Raw genomic sequence first — 8,356 nt, 5'->3', positions numbered from 1 at the left:
GATTTAGGTTCGTTTTTCCGGTTACATGTAGGGAAGAGATGTGATCTCACCCTACCCCGCCCGACGTATCAATACTATTGTGATCTTACGTGTTTGCTATTTGTTTTACTTTGAATTGTTGGTATAAACCAGGTAGTTGTATGTTTTAGGGCTATTGGGTTTGTATTTGTTTTAATTTGAGATTACGTATATAACATACACGTAATTATATTTATCAAATTAAAATTCAAATTTATTTTACATATATCACATATACGTTAGATAAAAATGTGAATTTTAATAAAGGATATTTTGAATATATTATTGAATTCAAATGATATTTTCATATCGATTTGAATTAATTTGGTTGCTTTTATATAATCGAGATAACATCTCGAATTGACTTTTTTTTAAATCATGTATATTACACACACGTGATCGTATTTATCGAATAAATTTTACGTATATCCCATATACGATATGAATTTTGATAGAGGATGATTTAAATATTTTTATAAGTTCAAACAATGTTTTCGCGTCAATTTGAAATGAGTTTTGATTTATTGAAATTCGAGATAATCGCCTTTAGCCAATTTGTTATGGGTTTTAAAATCGTGCATATCACATATACACGATACAAATAACATTTATTTATATTAGAACCCGATTTAGTTGACATACATAACATGTATGTCGAAAAAATGAATTTTAAAATGGTAATTTTATATATGAGAATGGATATATTTATAAAAATAATCTCAAACATAAGCAGCTATTTGAAATTACATATCTATATGAACTTAGTGTATAAATGATTATGAAAATAAAATTATCAAAATTTTGAAGCTAATTGGAAGTTGGAATTACGTAGTTAGTCTAATTAGTCTAATTGATTAACTAAATAATATATATTAACATATACCATTGCTGGGGCTGTAATCGAGCCGAGCCGAGCCGAGCTTTGACCTGTTCAAGCTCGGCTCGCTATAAAATTAACGAGCTCGAGCCCGAGCCGAGCTTGCTATAAAATTAACGAGCCGAGCCCGAGCCGAGTTTTGGCTTGCTCAACGAGCTTGAGCCGAGCTTCGAGCTTGTTTTTAGCCCAAAATCCTCTTTTGGACTTGGTTCATTAAGAAAATTATCTAACCATGAATTGTTTGTGAGTAAATTGTTAATTATATTCGTGAAGTTTGCTCGCAAATAACTCTTTAATTGTTTACATAAACAAGCTCACAAGCAAAGTTCGTGAATAAATAAACAAGATGCTTACAATAGTTTGTCTATTACTCATTTATTATGTTTGTGAACGAACTCATCTAATAGCAAATGAAATAATATTAAGTTTAGATATTTGTGAACTAACACAAAACTATATAGTTTTCTACAAAACTAAAATTTGTTCATAAATGTTCTAATCGAGCCTGCTCGCGAGCTTTCGAGTCGAGCTTTGGCCTGCTCAAACTTGGCTCGTTTACGAACCGAGCCAGTAAATCGTGTTCACGGGCGGTTCGTTTACAAATCAAGCCGAGTCGAGCCGATCTTTTATCGAGCCGATCAGCGAACCGCTCATGAGCGGCTCTGTTCATTTACAGCCTTAACCATTGCTAATACACTTAGATAACCAAATAACAAAATATGGTAACTTAAATATACATATATATATATATATAATAGAGATGAGAGGGGAATAGGCTTGGAATTCTCACCTGGCCCATGGGGGCGGAATTGGGCTTACTGCAGCCTGTTTGATTTGGATTAAGGGACTTGATTGAAAACAATTAAACAAATCTGGGGTTTATTTTTAAACAATTGATACATTTCAGGGGTCAAAGTGAAAATACGGATTATAAATTTGGATTTTAGGGATTTGATTGAAAACTTAAGAAAAAGGGGTTGAATTCACAAATTAATAAAATGAGAGGGGGTAAACTGTAATTCGTAGGCAGTCAACCGAAACAACTTATAACTAGTGGGATCGAATTGAAATAACCAAAATAATAGGGGTTAATTCAGAATATTAATAAATGGGGTATATAATTGGATATTTAGGTTTTACCTCATTTTTGTACAACAGCCTCCTCTCTTCTTCTTTTTTCTTCTCTCTCAAACCGGAACCATAACAGCTTCCCCCATGGCAGCCTCCATTTCTGAATCTTCTTCAACCTTTGAGAAGACCTAAAGCTTCTTTCCTATCCATGGCTGCCGTGCTCTCTTTCTCTCTCGGGGGAAAACCTCAACCTCACCTTTCATAACCGTTTCCGTTTTCTCCCATGGTTGCCGACGCCTCGATGATGGTGGCGCTTCCCTTCTCCGGTGTTGGGCTTCTTCGATCGGTGGTGACAGTTGCCTAGCCGGTGGTTAATGGTGGAGGATTTGCGAGCGCCGGAGACTCCTCGGTGAGCGTTCTCTTCTTCCTCGAATCTTCTCTCCGATTCTCCTCTTTCACTTAGATCCCCACATATACGGCCCAGATCTAACATTAGCGTTTTATTTTGTTTTAGATCCCTGTGATTCCGGGTGACCGGAGTATGGAGAAAGATGGAGGAGACGATTTCCGATGACGGTCCAGAGGCGGTGGACAGTGATTAGAGATCCTTCTTACTGGTTCCGGCGAACGGAGGTCGCAGTGGCTCTAGGAGGTAGAAGATCTGGAAAGCAAAAATGGAAGACCAAAGTATACATATATTTTGGATAATTGTTGATTTTCGGTTGGTTTTAATTGATTAGCCTTTTCTGTATTATTTTTTTGGTGTTTCTGTAACTGAGTGATTTTTCCCCGAGATGAAAGATTTCCAAATCAATCCATTTACAAAAAGGTTTCCTTTTTCTATGTTCAATCTAGTCCCGTTTTTGGTTTCAAAACAAAACAAGGATTTCTGGATGAAAACTATTTATGGATAAAAAATGACTATATTTAAAACGATTATTTTGTTAGAGATCAAAATGATTTGTTAAAAGGTTTCTTGAAAAGAAAGATATTGTTTAATTTTAAACTCAAATCATCTTGAAGCATATGGGTCAGACTTATAACGTTTGGGATCAATAATATTCATTTTCATCTTGTTTTGATCTCTGATTTATAAACTAAAACTGAAGTAATGAAGCATAAAAACAGATATGGATGAAGAAAAAGAAACGAAACAAATTAACAGTTCTATTGATGATTAAGTAAGAAACACAGAGTATTCACTCTTTCTTTAAAAAAACTGGCCCCCGTCTAAAGCTTCTTTCGGTCTAAAATTGGGGCCCTTTACAATGGGGATGGAACCCTCTATTTATCCTAAAAACTGGCCCCCGTTTGAGGAGCTTCTGCCTACTTCCACAGCTTTTGCTTTGGGCTGAATGGGCCGTATTTGGAACTCCTTGTGTTGCTTCTTTGTGTAATTCACTAAAACTGTTTATTGCTTTGTTGAACGGACCTATTGAATTTGGAATTTAATTTGCTTGTTGAATTGGCCTGTTTGAATGGGTCCGCTGGACTGAATTTTGACCCGAGCTTGATATGGACCTGGATTGAGTTTTAAACTCAAATCATCTTGAAGCATATGGGTCAGACTTATTAACAGATCCATTGATGATTAAGTAAGAAGCACAGAGTATTCACTCTTTCTTTCAAAAAACTGGCCCGCCTCTAAAGCTTCTTTCGGTCTAAAATTGGGGGCCTTTACAATGCGGATGGAACCCTCTATTTTTTTTATTACATCTCTTGCCATTGGAGGAGTATTCTGGCTATTTTCCTGCTTCTCACTGTTGAGAAGCTTCTGCTTGCTTCCACAGCTTTTGCTTTGGGCTGAATGGGCTCCTGGTGTTGCTTCTTTGTGTAATTCACTAAAACTGTTTATTGCTTTGTTGAACGGACCTGTTGAATTTGGAATTTAATTTGCCTGTTGAATTGGCTTGTTTCAATGTGTGCCCTGGACTGAATTTTGACCCGACCTTGATATGGACCCGGATTGAGTTTTGAATTATTTCTGACGCAAACAGACTTTGTTGATTTATACTGACAGAAAATCTGAGCTTTGGAATTTATTGGATTTGAACAGACAATAACCTATGTTTTGGAATTTGTTAGACTTGATTTGATCGCCTTTTAGAATATTCACGAATCGAACATGCATCTCCATTTTAATTTTCGGGATAAAAAAATCGGCCTCAATTTTAAAGTGGAAATTTTTGGGCATCTCTGACATCGAGTGCGGGTCTCGGATCTGCCAAAATTATGAAATAATTAGAGAAACATTTATAATAATAATTTAATATTTATTTGTTAATAAAACTTCATTTTTTTAGTTTATTTTTCCATTTTTAAATCCTTTTGTCATAATTTATTATTTAGAAGTCTAACCATATTCTACACATTTAATTATAATGTAAATCATAACCAAAGTTAATATTAATTTTAATATATGATATTACATCATAATTCACAATTTAGATTATAGGTGCTTTCAAATATAATTTACGACAAATTAATAAATATTGAGATATTAATCTAATTGGTTGATATTTGAACTTCAATTAATAAACCATAATTCAAATTCAAACAAATTGAATTTTATTTAAAATACGAGTAACATATCTCAAATAAAATTCATAATAGGTGAAAATTATATTTTAATTCTATCAAGTCATATTGTGAATATAATTCGGTATTTTACTGATTTATATCAAAATATTCGGTATTATCTCAGAAATAATTTATTAGAGAAATTATATTTTAATTCTATCAAGTTACATTGTGAATATAATTCGGTATTTTACCGATTTATATCAAAATATGACAAATTAGTTTTAGTAGCACAATTTTTCTTTAATAAATTATTTCTGTGATAATACCGAATATTTTTAATAATTTACGAATTGTTTAAATTTTAAATGAAATTTATTAAAAACTTAAAAATTAGTCGGGACAAAAAAGGGTTATCTACAATGTATGAAGCAAATGTTATTCCTCTATGTAGAGTACGTGTTGAAATTGAACTTCTGCTTTCTTTTTTGCAGTATTACTTGAAGGCAAAGTTTCACTTTAATAAGTATCAGTTTGCTAATCTAATGGTAATTCCTGGTGTCGTTGGAACCTTTTCACAGGTATTGTTTGCAATCATTTTTTTTACTGGAAATCTTGTTCTCACTTTTTTTTCTTTTATGTATTGGCTGTTTTGCTTAGTGCATTTATTCAATTTTTAGATGATCTGAAACTTGTTGTAACCTTGCAGTTGATTCTCATGCTCATATTGGCTCCACTTTTAGGAGAGGGAAAGTTGCTCTCAATAGGACTCTTTTTTACTTGTGCACATGTAAGTATTTGTCACGTATCAACGCAGGAAGTTGAAGGACTAGGCTTGAAATTAGCCTTTCAAGTTAGTTATGTTGGTTAATTGCTTTATTAATTGTTATCCCTTTATTCTGTTTGCATTTTGTGCTAGGTTGTTATTTGCAATGTGAGGAATTTGTTAGTTGTTAGTTTGTTATGCCAGCTGTGGATAGTACAGCTGTGGAATAGTACTGTCTGTGATGTCAGCAGTACTATCCTTTTCTATATTAGCTATTGCTTTTGTAATGGGCAGGTACCATTGAGGAATTAAGAAATTTCCTACCTATTTCCTCTTCTCTCTCTCTTATTCTATTTCTGTATTCTCTCCTTTCACATTCTTCTATTCCTATTCTACAAATTCTTCCTGTCAGCTCATACCTGACAGTATTGTTTTGCTTAATTCTGTTTGGATACTCTCAATTTATTAAGGGGGCATTTGGTTCACAAGGGGTAAGGGAAAAGGAATCAAGAAAGGGAAACTAAAGGAAATGAAATGAATGAGCATTCATACCCCTATGTGTTTGGATATGTTTAGGAAAGGGAATGCAATTCCATCTTATTCCCTTTGTGGATGTTTGGTTCAAATAGGGAATCAAAACTATTTTTTTTAATTTCATATATAATTAAAAAAAAATTCAACTCTTTTACTATAGTTTCCATAAAACGTGAAATAACTTCATATATAATCCCAAACAATCCAAAACGTCACTCACTTGCTACCCTTATTGATAATAATATAAAGTTCATAAAAGTTAAAATTAATCAAAGAAAATGCATAAATATTATATTTAAAAAGAAAATAATTATTTTAAAATAATTAAAAATAAATATTAAAACTGAATAATATGATAAAAGAAACAAATTTGGTCAAAATTATTTTTCAGGGTAAAAAGGTAAAAATAAATAATTATAAGGATCAAAAGTGAAATTAATCTAGTGATAAAAAATATAAATAAAAAAAATATAAGGATTAAACAAAAATAAAAAAGTAAAATTTAGTCAAAAAAAATATTTTTTGAGTAAAAAAATTAAAAATATATAACAAAAATGAAATTAATCCAAAGATAAAGAAATGTAAAAATAAAAAATAAAATAGGGAGTAAAGTAGAATTTTATAAGGAGTGTAGGTTAGAAAGAGAGGGGAAATGGAATAGAAAACCTTAGGGGGGAAGTGGGGAATGGGTTAGAGGAGTTAGGGGTAAACCCAAAACTAAAAAAGGGCAAAGGGAATCATTTAATTAGCAAAACAAACACCAACAAAGGGAATGAAGCCTCCCCTTTCTCTTACCCTTTCCTGAAACCCCCAAACCAAACGCCCCCTAATACTTTATGGTTGATGCAAGTTTCTGAATTATCACTATTCGCTTCTTAATATGAGATGTAGTTATAATGAATACTCTTCAAAATACACTTATAAAATTACGGATGTTACATTGTATTATACAACTGAAGTTAAATTTGAAGTTAGATACTGTTGTTGTGCAGATCCCTGTACAATTTTTTTCAGGAGCAGATTCATTTTGAACAACCGAAAGCTAGATGAAAAGGCATGTTCTCAAGAAGAAGATAGAGCATCACCTTATCAAGCAGTACATTTGAGGATTTGAAATCTCTGTGAACTATTGGCACATCTCCTGTGTGCAAGTACCACGAGCCATTCCTAAAGCAATCTGAAATCTTATATCCCATGGAAGTGGCCGAACTGAGCCCTTTCCAAATAGATGGTAATTGAGGGTACCATTTGACATGAACTCATAGACAAGAAAGAACATTCCTTCCTCTATTGAGTATCCTAACAACTTGACAAGGTTAGTGTGAGAAATACCTCCCAAAATATTCACCTCTGACAACCACTTTCTTAACCTTTGCTTGCTGGAAGCATCCAATTTCTTGACAGCAAAAATTAATTTGTGTGCAGGCTAAGAAGGCAGCTTCTGCTTTAGGCCTCCTTTATAAATTTTGCCAAAACCTCCTCTTCCGACGACCCTATCCCTTCTAAAATTGTGGGTGGAAATCTTCAATTGTTCAAATGTGAAAACCCTCAAGTTGTTACCAGCGTCGTATGAGATTTTTTGCGAGGTAATTTGCTTGTTTCCAAAGGTAGAAGTAGTGCTACTCACTTGAGATGGCCATGTGATATTAGTATTTGCCTCAATTTGGCAGGTGCTTTCGCAAATTGAAGAGATGTCTTGGTTGAATTGGTCGGTTGTTGCGGGAATTGGTAATAGGTCTGCGTCTAGCTCATCAGAAGGAGAGAATCAACAATTTCCCATTGTCTTACTCTCTTTTCCTTGCTCTCTCTCTCTCTGTTCTTCCAAAAAAGAGAGAGCAACGATTCAGAAGTAAGACAATGGGAAATTGCTGGTTCTCTCATTCTGATGAGCTAGACGCAGACCCATTACCAATTCCCGCCACAACCGACCAATTCAACCCAGACATATCTTCAATTTGCGAAAGCACCTGCCAAATTGAGGCAAGTACTAATATCACATGTCCATCTCAAGTAAATATCACTACTTCTACCTTTGGAAACAAGCAAATTACCTCCCAAAAAATCTCATCCGACGTTGGTAACAACTTGAGGGTTTTCACAATTGAAGATCGCCACCCACAATTTTAGAAGGGATAGGGTCGTCGGAAGAGAGGTTTTGGCAAAGGAGAAGATGCCTTCTCAGCCTCCACACAAATTAATCTTTACTGTCAAGAAATTGGATGCTTCCAGCAAGCAAGGGTTAAGAGAGTGGTTGTCAGAGGTGAATATTTTGGGAGGTCTTTCTCACCCTAACCTTGTCAAGTTGTTAGGATACTCAATAGAGGAAGGAATGTTATTTCTTGTCTATGAGCTCATGCCAAATGGTACCATCTATTTGGAAAGGGCTCAGTTCGCCCACTTCCATGGGACATAAGATTTCAGATTGCTTTAGGAATGGCTCGTGGCCTATCATACTTGCACATAGGAGATGTGCCAATAGTTCACAGAGATTTCAAATCCACAAATGTACTGCTTGATAAGGTGATGCTCTATGTATTTTAGTTTGCCTCCCATATAGAGACGGATTCATC

The 8,356-nt window shown here is 34.2% G+C and overlaps 1 long non-coding RNA gene across 2 annotated transcripts; it reads left to right on the top strand.

Moving 5' to 3' along the window:
- Nucleotides 1-1,909: 1,909 nt before the first annotated feature.
- LOC136201327 (uncharacterized) lies at nucleotides 1,910-5,550 on the top strand. Of its 2 annotated transcripts, XR_010673789.1 has the most exons (4): nucleotides 2,032-2,375; nucleotides 2,481-3,799; nucleotides 4,981-5,067; nucleotides 5,196-5,550. It is a non-coding gene; the product is annotated as an uncharacterized lncRNA (long non-coding RNA). The 2 variants fall into 2 exon arrangements; XR_010673788.1 differs by lacking the exons at nucleotides 4,981-5,067; nucleotides 5,196-5,550 and having other exon boundaries at nucleotides 1,910-2,375; nucleotides 2,481-2,816.
- The last annotated feature ends 2,806 nt before the right edge of the window (nucleotides 5,551-8,356 follow it).

Source organism: Euphorbia lathyris, chromosome 7, assembly GCF_963576675.1.
Source record: "Euphorbia lathyris chromosome 7, ddEupLath1.1, whole genome shotgun sequence".
Taxonomy (NCBI): domain Eukaryota; kingdom Viridiplantae; phylum Streptophyta; class Magnoliopsida; order Malpighiales; family Euphorbiaceae; genus Euphorbia; species Euphorbia lathyris.
The sequence above is the reverse complement of the archived record's forward strand: the minus strand, read 5'-3'. Positions and strand labels throughout refer to the sequence as shown.